At 53.2% G+C, this 15008-nt stretch overlaps 1 protein-coding gene across 12 annotated transcripts in view; it reads right to left on the reverse strand.

The window, feature by feature from the left end:
• MYT1L (myelin transcription factor 1 like) overlaps positions 1-15008 on the reverse strand; it is a 394040-nt gene that overhangs the window by 340992 nt on the left and 38040 nt on the right. For all 12 annotated transcript variants that reach the window (XM_045979466.1, XM_045979474.1, XM_045979472.1 and 9 more), the window contains exon 2: positions 9970-10062. The gene's annotated coding sequence lies outside the window, so the exon portion shown is untranslated. The remainder of the gene's footprint in view (positions 1-9969; positions 10063-15008) is intronic.

Consider the following 15008-nt stretch of genomic DNA (forward strand, 5'->3'; position numbering starts at 1 on the left):
AAGGGAAAGGAACAAACTAAGAAGAGGTTTTGTGTAAGGATCAAAAGACGCGTGAGGACGGTGACCGAGAAAGAGAAGCTGGCGCCAGAGAGGACGCCGTGTGTGCAAAGGGAAAGAGACTTTCCAAACCTGCTATATCCCACAGGACTTGGGGTGATTTCTTTTTGTAGCTTTTTGAATCGACCTTGTCAGAGAGACTAAATTTTTAATCTGTAGAGGTTTCCATCTCCCCAGAAAGTAGTCCTTCTAGGAATAGGGCTTTTTCCTGGCACATCAGACCCAGAGCCAGTCTCTGGCGGGAGGCAGGCCGTGGTTGGCCCACAGCGCACACACCATCCCACAGCCCTCCAAGCTCACGGCACCCCGAACAGCAGAAGCAGGAGCAGAAGCCACAAACTCTAGTTTGCTGCAAGTTTGAAAGATCGTTACGGAGGAACTGGGTCATAAGAAGAAAAAACGCCAGGAAAGACGTCTCTGTTCTTGCTCTGGGAACCTCGGGTGAGGGAGTCACGTACAAGTGTAGCTTTCTGTCCACCCACAAGAACATTACTGTGGGCGGGAATTAGTATCCGTCTTCTTTTGGAATTTTAAATCTTTTGTCTTCTCATTAAAATAAAAAAATGCAATAATATGACCTCTCAGGACACAAGCCAAATAACTATGACATGCGTATAGAGGAATGATAAATGTATCATATGCTCGTACAAAACAAAAGGGGAGGAAGGAGGGATAGAGGGAGGGAGGAGGGAAAACTCGTGCATTCAGAGTGTTCAAATGTAATTTATTTATAACATAAATTAAACTTTCTTCCAAAAAATTTTAAGATAATCAGGGGAAGGGACATTCTTAATTATTCTTTGAATGTGAAAACCCTAAACTTCTATTTTCAGTAATTCCAGATTGTGAGTGTTCACGTGCTGGGAGATTTGGGCTTTTTTCTAAAGCAATTTCTGAGTCTGAGAAAGGTCTAGTGTGATTAAAGCATTTTTTCAAGTAAACGCCTGTATGAGCGCTGGCTGCCCACCCGCAGTACGGGGCGTCTGAGCAGCGTCGCTTGGCACACGTGAACGGGCTCCTCACAGGGATGGTCACCCGGAACGCCCAAGGAACTCTGGGCGTGTGGTCAGAGGAAGAACGGGCATGTCTCCAGGTGTGAGAGCCCCGCCGGGGATGCTCGCGAGCAGTCATGCCAGAGTAGAATGGGCCAGGGTCACTCCATCAGACCCTGGGACTGCGCGTGGAGAGCCGTGACCCTGCTCTGTGCTGTGAGGGGCCGAACCAGGACAGCTGACGGTCACGCAACAGCAAGGTCAGGGTGCTAGCGTGAGCAGGAGGGGGCACGGAGAGGGAGCGACAGGCGGGGCTGCTCTGGTGTGGGGGTGACGGTGTCTGGGTGCAGCGGAGGGCCGGCGAAGCTGGGTGTGGTGTCTGGGTGCAGCGGAGGGCCGGCGAAGCTGGGTGTGTCTCCTCGAGCTGCGCCGAAGCAGTGACTGGGGTTCTGCTGGGGAACTGTGTTTGCAAAGGGAACCAGAAGTTTGCATGTGTGTGCGATATGTGCTGCGTGTCTGTGTGTGTGCACGTACATGTGAACACGCACACAACACATCGTGTTTGCACGATCACGTGGAACACACGCGTGTACACACTGTATAGCACACCTGTACGCACGACACACACGTGCGCGTGCATGAGTGTGCGTGCACGTGTGAAGTGTGTACGTGCGTGCCCTCCACGTGTGTGAGTTACACACATGCGCGTGTTTAAGTCACGTGTGCACGCGCAGGCACACGTGTGGGTGTGCGTGTGTGCACATGTGCGGATCGTGTGTGTGTTCGTGTTGCGTGCATGTGTGCGTGTGCCTCATAGAGCAGAGATGTGAAGCTCCCTGCTTGGGAAAATCAAGCCGATGGAGCCGAATTGTGCCGAGATTTCATCTCGAAGGCTTGATCGGACCTAAAGAGAATACGTCAATTTCTTTCCATTCTGTTCTGCGTTCTGTGGCTGCACTGTGGGCGGCCTCTGGCCCTCGGGTGCTGATTTTCCACTCCTGTGATGCTCCAAGCGACGCTGGGCACTAGGGACCCGTGTCCAGCTCTCTGGATGGGAACAACAAGGCCGCAGTGGGTGGTAGTTTCCCACAGGCCACAGTGCCCCCAAGCGTGAGCTCGGACGCTGACCACCGTGCCTCATGCTGCGGCATGCTGGCGTCACAGAAACACAAATGCTGTCTGGGAGGCCTTCTCCACCTTGTCACTGTGATCCAGACACTCTCTCCTCCTTATTTCAAGTGCATCTTGAATATTCTCTACTTGTACACTGAACGCCCTTCTCTGCTGCGTGTCAGATAAATGCGAAACGATTTGGGATGGGGATGTCCCTACCCACAGGCCACCTGTCGCTCTGCCTATTCTCCACACCGTCCGCTGCGCTTCCCTCGGTCCCCAGTAAGGACGAAGTCCCCACCCCTCCTCTGCTTTGGAACACCCCCGCTTGCTCCTCATCGCCATTCTTGAAGGCACTGACTCCATCCTCCCCGCTGACCTCCCCCACCCGGCACCTTGTGTCCCCGCTGTGGCTTCGCACAGGCTGCGTTTTACTCATCTGCCTGCTGGAGGAGTGTGGACACCCGAGGACCCGTGCCTGAGCTTCCACACGGCAGTGTCTGACTCACCAGAGGGGCTCAGGGTCTAGGGAAGGTCAGGAGCATTTCTGTTCATCAAGGTTTGTGCATAATCGAAGTTAGGAAAATTCAATCATTCTGCCAGGAAGCCACAGGGACCGTGACCCCAAGCAGGGTACACACTGTGCCGTGTCCTCACGGCAGCTTCCTTTGGGACAGAGCCCAGACCCCACGGACGCCTGCTCATCACATCCACTGTGAGAGACTGAGGACTAACGAAGCCCGCTCCACCCTAGTTCAGTTAAAGCATAGGCTATCGGTGGCGGAGGGCTCTCTATTCCTCTAACCAGAATCACGTGACTTCAGAGGATACAAATCAGGCAGTTTGGGGGATTTTACAGTTGTGCCCACTGACGTAAAAAGTCCTTTCCAAATACAGTGAGATGACGTCACCAGCGGAAGACCAGGCAACCAGAGGACACAAAGGAACAAGGACACGGCACAAGTGGTTTTTGTGTTGCTGGTTCCTGTGCCCCGTGGTCATCCCGACACCCTCCAGCTCTGTATCCCACCAGGAGCCAACGAGCCACGGAGAAGCTGGGGAAGGCAGAGTGGGGGTGACCACACACAGAATCTCATCCTCCCCATGTGTGTGTGTGAACGACGCTATCTACGTTTCACATTCTCCCTTGCTTTCCGCTCTGCATCACTGCTTCTTTTCTCCCTACTACGTCGCAGTTATGTAATCCGTGCCTTCCCAGAAACGCTCCCGGCTCCGGGCTTCCCAATGAGCACCGTCCCTCCAGCTCTCACCGCGCCCATTGGTGGCACCAAGCACTCGCTGTGTCCATCTCACCTGCTCCTTCCTGACTAGCTTTCCAGAAGCTTTCACCTTCGTCCGTGTTGTCAGCCCTCCTCACCTGGCACACACCTGTGGCTCAAACTCGAGGCTGGCGGAAAGCACTTCTTGTTCAACTAGTGACAGAACTGAAATAAAGAGAGCCCCACGGAGACCCAGGCTGGAGGGGAAGGAAACACAGGCCACATTCCGAGGGCAGACAGCAAGGATGGTGACAACCAGGAGCTCCCTGTGAGGTGACTTTCATGTTTCGGGACCTTTCTTTGGTGACCAGCAGGAGTGGGTTCCTTCTAAGACGTGGTCCAAACCCCCCAACACGGGTTCCTTTTCTAGAATAGCTATGAGTTAGGGCTCAAGGAACATGGGAACAGAGCAGTGCAGAAAGAAAAAATACATGAAAAATGTTCAAGGTATAGTCAGTGTTGTAGCTAAACTGTCCAATCGAATAAACTATCCTTTGAAGGAAAAAAAAAACGATAATATATTCCTAGCAAGTTTAAAAGCCCATTTTTATATCATTTCTTTAAACACCTTCAGCAATATATTCAAAAGTGCAAGTCACAGAAAAATCACTAATTATTAAATCAATGTCTTTGATTTTGAAATCCAAAAGTTAACTATTAATTCTGAAGTGTTTTTGTGTATAAAATTGAGGGCTTTTTCTCATAGCACCTGCCCGTCGGACATATTCCCGGTGGGGGACACACACACAGGTCCCACTCCCGCGGGCACTGACCGCAACCATTCCTGGGCGCTCTGCTGGGCACAAGGCGCTCACAGAGGCCCACAGGTGACGTGTTACATGGAAGGATGCACACGTCCGCCCCAGCAGCCCTGCAAGGTCCAGACCATTATCATCCGTGTTTTCCAGGTGAGGAAAGAAGCGCGAAGAGGAAATTCACCCCCAGGCGACAGGAAGAAGCTGCAGAGAGAGGAGCCTGTCATCAGGGAGGCCTCCGACTTCCCACTCACCGGCGCGGTTTACTGGGGAAACGTTAACTACGAACGTAGGAAGGAGACCATAAAAACCCTACATGCCGACTGCTTACATCTTCGGCGACTCGGCCGTCCAGCAACTCTTTCTACATTATTCTGAAGGAAATTCCAGAAACCATATAATCTGATCTAGAAATGTTTCAGAACTCCTTTCTTTAATTCATTAATTTGTATGATGTCCAGTTAGTCAGCATCTGGATCATCGTTCGTCCTTGATGTTCAATGACTCGTTAGTTGTGTACGACCCCTGCTGCTCATCACATCACGTGCCCTCCTGGATTTCTAAGACGTAAAAGCTTTTTTAGCAACGTCGTGATGTCCTTCACATACCGAAGAAAGTCGTTCCTTAACATGGTGTGGCTGATGTTCTAAATGGAGCAGGTAGTTGATATTTTAAATTCTAACGTATGAGGTCCCAATCTTCAGTCGGATGAAATACGCTTTTTCTCGCTGTGTTTAAGACTTTGTGCTTCATGTTAAAAGAGACACAAAGATGATGGAGGAAACTTAAGGGAACAGTGTCACTGAGACCCAGAGAGCCACGTCACATGCACGGAAGACGCACACCACTAGGACCTTCCCAATGCCAGAGGACACCCCTCCTGCTCTTATCCCAATCAGCACACAGCCCAGGTCCACTCCGGCACTCCGTGACGCCCCTTTGCCCAGCTTCAGGACGCAAGCCCCTGGAGGCCACCTCTGCACCCTACCCCCCCGCCCCTGCATCACTGTGACTTCGCTGTCACCGGAGACAGCAGCTCTGGACCACCTCACTGCCGTCCTTCACACTGACCACTTACAAACGACCCTCGTGGAATGAGCAGAGACCCCCTGAGCAGGTCTCTGGTCACAGGTGACTGTTGAGTGTGGGGCAGCGGGGCACTGCTGGGACTGCGGGGTCCGCGACAGGCTCTGGTGCAGCTGCAGAGGACGGAACTCCCTGTGCTCTAAGGCTTGCGGCTTAGGAGGGGGGAACACTGTGTCCTCGTGTTGGCCTGCAGGATGGACGAAAGGCTGCCTTCTCTCCTACCCGGCTCTGTAGTACCCTCTCCTGATTCTGTCTCTCACCCCCTGAGAAGCACAGGGGAGGAGCGGGGAGAGGGAAGAAGGAAGGGAGGAAGGAAGCAAGATGCTTGTGCAGACTCCCCGCCCCGCCGCATGGTGGCCCGCTCGCCTTCCCCCCTGCCGGCCGCACCTCCATGCGGGCCGTTCCCCTCCAGCCGGGTGGGAGCCTTCCCTGTTTCCCTTCTGCCAACGTATTTATGCGGGTTTGATTTCTACCCTCAAACTGTCAGACACGGGACACTGGCCAACGCCATTTTGTCACTCCTGCGAATCAGAGGACATGAACCGTGAAGAGTGGACCGCTGGCGCCGTCCGCAGGCCGCACGCCCACGATCTGGGATGGAGTAAGGCAAATGAGAGCAAAAGCCTCGATGTGGTAAAGTCACGTACCCACAAGACACACGGATGCGAGAACTGGTACAAACAAGTATCCCGAGAGGAGGAAATGAAAAATGCTAAAAACGACCAGCCAGAGAACTTGAGAATGAAAAGCAAGACAACATCCATGAACACCAAACACATTCACGGACTCGGAAGCTCCAGGTCTTCTAAGAAGCCTGTCTTCATAGAAGAATTTCAAGCATATAATGCTCCTGCTCCTGTGAGGTCAAATTTGGCCATTTTAGTGGAACGACCGTAACGTCGCCGGCTCAACCTCTCACTGTCTGGATCGGCAGTTCACACGCGTGCGGCTCGTTTGTCATTTGTGTATTTTTGCTTATCAGCGCAGTGGGTGCTCGTGGGTATTTATGTCCAAGACAAGCAGCCGATGGAGAAACGATCTGGAGTGTACGGTGTGACGCGCACCATGGGCGCCGGGCGCTCGGGCTCGGGGACCTCACACGCAGGCTCTGCCCCTCCGGTTTGACCCCCGCCCATGACATAACTTCGGCCTCCGCATTTTCCCCCTGCAGAGAGGGGACGATACTTCCCGCCCCGAAGAGCGGTCTTGCGGATTCAGCCAGCGAGTGCACGTCCGCCTCACCGCCCACAGTTCCACCACAGACGCGTCTCCACTGTGACCACACATTTGTGGCATGTGTGAAAACTCTTCCAGAAAACACACCCATGCTCTCGGAGGCGTCGGAGCTGTGTGAACCAAGCCCAGGCCCCCAGGCACGGGACTCTGACCTACAGTTGTGGGGTTGGAGCCTCTGCAGATGTTACCGCGTCCTTCATTTTGCAGATGAGGTGAGCGAGGGAGACCAAGTCGCTAAAAGTGGCGGCTGTGGGACAGACACCTAGGCTGGCCCACTTCTGTGTCAGGTCACCTCTCACACTCGATGCCCAGATGCCCAGACCACAGCAGACTCTCCTGTCATTACCACCGATAGTGCGGGGCAAATGACTTTCGTTTCCTTTCTAGCAAAGTCGTTGGTAATCTGTATGAAGCTGGGGCCACCTCTGTCTTCACGGTCAGCTGCGGGACTCTCCCCCACTGCCTATGTGGTCAAGGACTGAGGCCGACATTTACGGCTTTATGGAAACTTAGCAGGTTTAGAGGAGTAACGGTCCCATTCCCTTGGAAATGGTAAGTGCTCCAACCTGCATACTTGGGAAAATATAGCAACCATCAAATGGTTGAAATACTGCCACACGAAATAGGAACGAGTCTCAGCAGCTAGAACAGTTCCTGACCACAGCAGACTCTTAGACCGCATCCCTGAACTGGCTCACGTTGACCGTGCGCCGCATGTCTCCAGGAGCTGAGAACTACAGGTACTTGTTGTCACTGGCATCACCTTGGGAGCACGATGAACCACATTCCAACCATGCACGCAGTCCAGCAGCGCGACGGACCACCTCGCGGAGCGGCAGGCTGTCCATTTCCGTAGTAGTCAAGACAGCGGTGGAAAAGCTCCCCGTCAGGGGTGGCAGGGTGGGGACGGAGGGTTGGTACAGAACTGTCTGCAGCACGGCACAACGAACGTGACACAATCTTCCCCTAATGGCTACGGATCTTGGAACGAGGGTTCCAGCTCAAGAGTGATCGTGGCCACTGTGTTAAACAGTTAACACTGAAATTTTTTATGTATATATATGTACACACACATAGATATAACTATGTATTGGAGATTGTCTACACGTGAGATTACATATATATACACAGGTTTCAGGTAGTTTACAAATACAAGTTTAAGCAGACTCCACAGCCAGCATGGAGCCCCACATGGGGCTTGAACTCACAACCCCAAGATCGAGGCCTGAGCTGGGATTAAGAGTCGGATGCTTAATTGGCCGAGCCACCCAGGTGCCCCCGAGGTTGTTTTCTGGACAGTTTGTGATGGTGTTTCTCACACGGCATCCGGCGCCCGGTAAGAGTGCGCATCCCATTGCCTGCCCGGAAGTAGGGCTACGTCCTGCCGACGCGCAGCACCCGGCTCCGGGCCCCACGCACCGTAGGTGCTTCACGTGGGCACATTAATTCAGGAAGGAAAGAACAAAAGTGCAGGATGTGGAAATGAGCTCTTGGGATTCGGGTTATATACGGGACAAGACCTCGTTCCAGTAGTGTCCTTTCCCAAGTCAGATTCATACAGGTTGTGTGTGGAACGGCCGAGCGCTCCAACACGGTCCGAGCTATGTGTGCAGTCGCGGAGCGTGCGCCGGCGCCGGACAGGACCGACGGGTGAAGGAGTGTTTTCAGAGCTCTCTCCGTCTCAAAAGCCTTAACACGTACGGACACTTGGAGCTAGCTGTTACACCACCAACTTATGTCACGGGGACAATGAACAATGTAAAAGGTTTACAAGACCAGCCGTTAACTTCTTTCATAAAACAGAATTTAAAAGCCAACGGACAAAATGACAAGAAAGGATCTATGTGCACTTAGCATAGCCATACACGGAAAATGGTGCTACAAAATGTGCTTATGGATACAGAAGTGTGTGTGTGTGCGCACAGTAAGAAAGGGTCAAGAACAAAATTACAGGATAATCCATCTTGGTTCAAAATTACATGTGCAAGAAATTTTGAACCAACATGTTAATGATGGTTATCACTGATTTCTGGTGTTTCCAGTGTTTTGGTGTTTTATGAAGTAGACATCGATATATGGAATAGAGATACAGATATTCATTAGATTATCTAATTCTGTACAATGGACAAATACTAATTATGTAGCAAAACCTAAAATTAAAAGTTCTCTCTAGCTTCCCGGCAGTTCGATGCCAGCAGGAATGACAACATTTAGAACATCAATTCCTGATAACGTCGCCGCCAAAATGTGAGGGAGACTAGAGAGGGGCCTTGCAAATGTGTGATTCACAATGACAGATTCACCGCGCAGTGAATGGAGAGCGCCAGGTCCGAACGACTGGCTCATTTCTGACGGTCTGGATGGGGACTCATCTGGTCTTACTTGCAAGACTATCACTTCCCAATCCCACCCACTCATCACTGGAAGAGAAAGCAGCGGCTCAGACAGGTCGAGTGTGTGTTTCAAGGGCACGGGACGCAGACAGAGCTCTCCAACGTGCTCCAGTCAAGGTTGCACTACTCAAGAAGGGAGGTGCAAGTTGATGAAATTGAGTCTCAAGATACATTTTCTAAGAGTTCCAAATGGTGGTCTAGGGAATGTGACCTGGGCAAAAGACACCACAGGGTTACGACATGGCTACAGCCCTAGTGAGTCATTAGAAACAGGTGTCCCTGGATCAGCTGTCCCCTGCCTCAGCCCTGTTGTCATCATGTCTGCAAGGGGGTGAGGGCAGGTCCTTCCCAAGGGCGCAGGAGGACTGACAAGGAGGACGAGTCAGAAGCCACACAGGGCGGCCGACACGAAGCAAGCACGGGGCACGTGCGAGACGCTATTAGTGACGATGTGCCTCTCCATGCGTCCGTCAGCAGGAAAGGGGACGGTCTCGCAGGAATGACACATCTCCAAACCTTCACCTTTGCCCTGCACATTCTGAGTGGGTCACAGCCTGCCTCTGGGAGACAGAGGGACGCCAGCACGTGCGGTCACGGGCGGGCTCATCGCGCTCCCCTCTCCACCCACCAGTGTGCAGAGAAACCGTGAGGCCCCCGGGGAAGGACCCCAGCAGAAGCCGCCTGAAACTCCTCCGGCACCGCCCGAATATTAAGAATGAAACACGAAGAACTTAAAAGCACCGTGTTGACATATAAATACACTTTCTGGCTAACGCTCTCGGCTTAATTTGGCTTGTTTCTGAGACACTTAGATCGGGCACAAAGCTCTCATCTGGGTAAGGCTGTGCCCCTCTAACCGGCAGTATTTCATCAACTGAACACGAAGGTAAAACTGAGGCATTTCGATGTCAAAACAGTAAGAAATCCTGGCAGACAAGAGCCCTTGCCTCAACGGACCCGGTTCAACATCAGCCACCGGCACATCCCAAGTGCCTGTTCTCAGGTAACATTTCTCACATTCCCGGCAAGAGTGCCAGGTCCGTGTGTATGAACGTACCACACTCTACGACTCCTCAGACGTCGGCGCAGATCTCACAGGTGTCCAGACGGCCGCTGCGTGCACCTTGGCCTCGCCTTCGCGTGAGCGTCTCTGCACAGAGAGAGGACAGGAGACGTGGTTAATGGGACAGAGATGGTCTCACGATCTGATGGGAATGGAGGATTCCCTGCCCGGCGGCCGCTCTCCTTGAACCAGTGAAGGCTGCGCACACACACGTCACACGCACTGCAGTGCAGCTCGGCACCGTCCTGGAGCTACACGTCCCCGCTCCGGCCTTCAAAGCCGTAGTGCCCTTGAAATAGAAGTCGTTCTTTAATAAAAATAGAAGAGCAAGGTCAGGTGTGTGACTTTTGGGTCAGTCCTCAGGGTTTTGGCCTCTGTACAAAGACCACCAACAAAGGGAGGTTAGTCCGAGATGAACTCAGGGGCGGGAACACCGCCGGCTCATCAGGGAATCATCACAGTCACGCACAGAAGGTTCTGGACGGCAAGGTGAGCGCGCCAGCTTTCAGTATGGCAGCAGCCGGGGTCGCGTAAGAATCTCAGAACCAGGCTGCTTGCCCAAGGCCACCTGAGGACTAATTCTGCAGGGGAAGCCCAGGATCTAAACAAACAGAGAAGAAAGACGGGTGGGGAAGGAAGGAAGTCTGACATTTCCTAGTTTCTAGGTTGACTCAGAGAAGTCGGGGCATGGAAGGGAAGAAGGGAAAGATTTCCTCTGGAACATTAATTCAGCTTTCTCTAACCACCAACCATGCTCGTTCCAATTTTAGCTGCTCTGTGGGAGGAAATATGAAACATGAAAATCGACGCTCTCAACTTCGCTTCTATTCTGTGCCTCTACCTGGGATGCCCTCCCCCTGGGTCTTCACAGCCCGCCCAGGGTCTCACTTTCCACGGCGGAAGCGAGACCACAGAGTGTGCTAAGAGCAGCGCGGACCGTCGCTGCCGATACTGACTGACCGCGAGAGCCAGGCTCCACGCCACAGGCTGTGGACCCACAGTCTCATCTCACTCCCGACACAGGAGACGCTGCTCCCGTTTTGCACTCCTTCAAGATGTCCTGTGATGCAGAGACACGGCCAGGACGCAAGACCCGCTCCCTCTGACTCCAGCATTCTGTCTACGTCTGCACGCTTTCCTCCAGCGGCCCAGACCCACTGAAACTCCAGCGCTGAGGCGTTCGCGCTCTTGGAAGGAAACATTAGTCCTTGCGACCCTGCCTGGCTCACCCGCAGAAAGGTCTCCTGGTGTCCTCAGAACACCATCGTTGCTATTAAGTGTGGAGACCATTTTAGATCATCCCCCAAATCAAATGAAACATGCACACTTTTAAAAGGAGTTACACAGATATCAAGTTTCTGGCAATTTCTAATAAATGGGAAAAATAAAACAAAGAACCCATTAGAAGCTACTTATGAGAATCTTGTGATCTTGTGATCTTACTTTATAACCAAAAATGACATTAATTCTAGTGTCTACTGGGGTCAGATCATGCTTGCCTAGTGTGAGTCAGAAGCAAATGTTCTGATGGTTCCAAGTGGCCCCAAAGGGCAGGGCAGGCGAGGCCATCCGTGCTGAACAGGATGCTGACTCAGCCAACTGAGGGGCACGCGAGCTGGCTCCGGGGGCTGGAGCCAGGACACAGGTGGGCCTTGGTCTCTCTCCCGCCTCTCAATGGTTCTGTGCAGGGCAGGAGGAGGGCTGCATAATCCTGAGGACAGGGAGGGAAGGGGGCTCACGAGAGGACAGGAGCGGTGTCAGACACAACATTGCTGAGTTCCACCTGCCACCCCACTTAGAGATGTTTGTGGCCAGTGAATAGAATTAATGCTGGTGCGGTCACGTAAGGACAGACGTGGATGCGTGTGTGTGTGGACACGAGCATTCATGGCACCTGGAACTGGCATGCTTTAATCTGTGTTTAGTCAATCATCTCTCCTTCTAAAAAGGCTCGGTAGGTCAACAGACGTCCGCGCAACTTTGAGTGTATCGAAACGGGGTGCTGGGCTCTGGAATGTCGGGAAGACCTGACTAGACGCGAATGCATTCGGTCCGTCGTCCTTCCCGTTTTTCTGAAGGTCCTGAGAACCAGCGTCCTGGCTCCGACGGGAAGCGCTGGGTGGACGGCCTGTGCAGATGCTCAAAGCCACGTGACCTGAAGACGCAGGAACAAGCCCAGGCCCGTCCCAGTTTTTTTTTTTTTCATTAAGTCTCTCTAAAAATAGGAATAATCTAATTCCTGAGGATAGAAAAAGGCAGAATTTCAAAGCTTTGGGAAGAGATTCTAGTCTGTAAAGTGGGCACAGCGCATTAAACACTTTGACCGCTACGATGAAGCTTTCGTTTTCTCTAAGTTAGGGGACTGGTCTTTAAATTCGTATGGATATTCCGGTTAATAACTATCTTTTAAACACAAAGTTGTAGTTACTTCTGCATCAATTTGCCACTTTTCAGCAGAGCAGAAGCCGTGTGCCTTCCCCGGAAATGACAGGAGCGATGCAGCAGCTTTAACACGCCAGGCTGGGCCCCGAGTCGGTTCCGACCACCGCAGAGCGCGCCGGGCGGAGGGGAAGGACGTTGCAGAGCGGAGCGTTTGCTCCTGCCTTCCTGCAGCCTTCCCAAACAGACAGCGATGTAGCATTACCTAGGTTCTTCGGTTTCCTTTCCTGAGATCTACACTACGGCTCATTCTCTGCTGACGGGAAGATACACTCACAAAGACAGAAACAGAGACGTGGCTCATGCTCCGTCGTGCGTAGTCCCGGCAGCGAGGCAGGTGGATTCCGCTGACTTTGCAGGCGACAGAAACCAGGCCCAGAGTCCGTGGACTGTAGAGCTGGATTCGGACATGGACAGCCTGACTCCTCAGCATGTGCTCCTGGACCCCACGCTAAACCCTCAATAAAACCAGAGGCCATTTTTAAAACCACCATATACCCAGACAAAGCAAAATCTCGGGGAGACTTTAGTAAGAGGTTACATGTTCTCTGCACACCCACGCCTGTGCTGGCCCCAGCCTGGGCTCCGGAGCGCTGGAGGCTGCTGGTTTCTGAGACGTGTTACAACTGCAACATACCAGGGAGCGCTATGCAAACGGGTACCAAATAGTGCGTTAACAACGCATATTGATCACCTATTAGTGTGATAATCGAGGCTAGATAAATATTAAATAATCTCATCTGCTCATTTTTATTTGGTTACTCTGTGTCAGGAAGGGAAAGCGCAGACATGGCGCTATGCCTCGCGTCACGTCCCCACTGGACAGCGCTGGTCCACAGTCTCGCTGATCAGGTTCCTTTCACAATGAGCTACACTTTGAGTTTTTATCTGACTGGGGCCAAGTGCACTGCTCAGAGTGGACGCTCCTGCTAGAGGACAGGGTAAGACACCCAGGTCGGCCTCCGGAGCGCTGGGCTCCCAATGTCCAGTTCACAGCTTCTCAAATGAAAGTGAGTGGATGGCACCGTGTTGGGGCCCGTGCACGGCTGGGATGAGGCAGGTTCTGTCTCCCGCTGGCAGGCCGGCTGCAGCGTCTGGGCCCAGGAGTCTGAAAGTTCGCTTCTTTGTGTTTATTATAAACCTAACTTGCTTCATAGACGTCTATGTGTCGGCGTCTCTTCCAGGCGCAAAGTACCCCCACCTCCCGCCAGGTTGTCGCAGAGCCGGCCCCTCTCTTCCTTCTAAGCGATGTGCCGCTTGCTTACTATTCTGCCTTCGGGCCAGGACCGTGAGGTCGAGGCAGCGAGTTTCCACGCGCACCTCGTGCAAGGGCTGGGCTGCAGAAAGTAAATGCAGAACAACTTCAGCGCATGAGCGCGTGGGGACACCGGCAGCAGCAGCAGAGAAGACCCTAACAGCCCGCTCACCGCCCAGTGACCTCGGACGGCGTCTCCTCGTGAGCCCGGAGCAGGCCTCCTGCTACACTGCCCGGTGGTCTGCAGGGGAACGCGATCTCCCGGGCGCAGCCAGTGGAACAGAAGCTGAGCGGAACGGAACAAAACTCTCTAGTGGGCTGAGCCCACGATGGATATTTTAAAGCATTTGATATCTGAGAAATGATGTGCCTTTCTTAGTATTGTCTGAGGGGACGCGAAACTGAGATTCGACGCAGATCCAATTAGTCTCCTACAGAGTCGGCAGTCCCCAGACCGAACCTCGCCTGCGTCACGGTGCACACAGAGCCTCCCTAAGCCACCGCCCGCAGGGTCCCCCGAGGCAGAGGTGGGAGGTGCAGGGAAGGGGGAGGACGGCGTGCCGTGCAGGGAAGGTGCCCCCTGGGGAAGACCTCTCCAAGTCAGGTGTGGGATCCCGGCGGGAGGCAGGGTATTTATGTTCTGACGCTGGCTTGGCAACCCCCCATCACAACATCACCCATGCGCACAAGATGCCAGCCCCACAGTCGCAAACCCCGGGAGAGGGGCCGGCAAAGAGGTGGCAGGGCCCGGGCGGACGTGTAGCACCCTGCTGGCTCCGGGGTCCCGGGTCGCCCAACCAGAACCTCGGAGGACTTGCCTGACACAGCCTCTGCCTCTGCACGCCCCCAGAGCCCAGGCCACACCTAGCCACAGCCTGCACAGATGGCCCGGGGGACCAGCTGGGGCAGAATGGAGCTGGGAGGCCTGGAGCCCCAGCTCGTACCTCATCCCCTTCTTTCTTTTCTTTTCTTTTTTTTAAATAAGGGGGTTTTCATTAATGAGAGTTTAAATGCTGTTAGACTAGCTGACCTCCAAAGCCGCCTTCTGCCGGAAGATGAGGGCGTTCCGTGCCTTATTTCCCCGGCGCCATTGCACGACTAAGGTGCACTGATTCCGCCGTGTGACTGAGAAACTACATTCCCAGGAAACGCAATGCTGATGCGGGCATTCAGATCGCACCGAAGGAAGGGAATCCTTCGAGCTTCATTACTTACGACACGTCCACACCAACTGGAAGGCTATTCAAGGAATCCGGGCTGAAAAGTCAAGATTCTCTTAGCTGCCCAGGCGCCCTTCTACACAGCCGGCTCCCCCCACTCGTTCTGTGATGGGGAGGGA

The sequence above is a fragment of the Meles meles genome, chromosome 15 (genome assembly GCF_922984935.1).
Source record: "Meles meles chromosome 15, mMelMel3.1 paternal haplotype, whole genome shotgun sequence".
NCBI lineage: Eukaryota > Metazoa > Chordata > Mammalia > Carnivora > Mustelidae > Meles > Meles meles.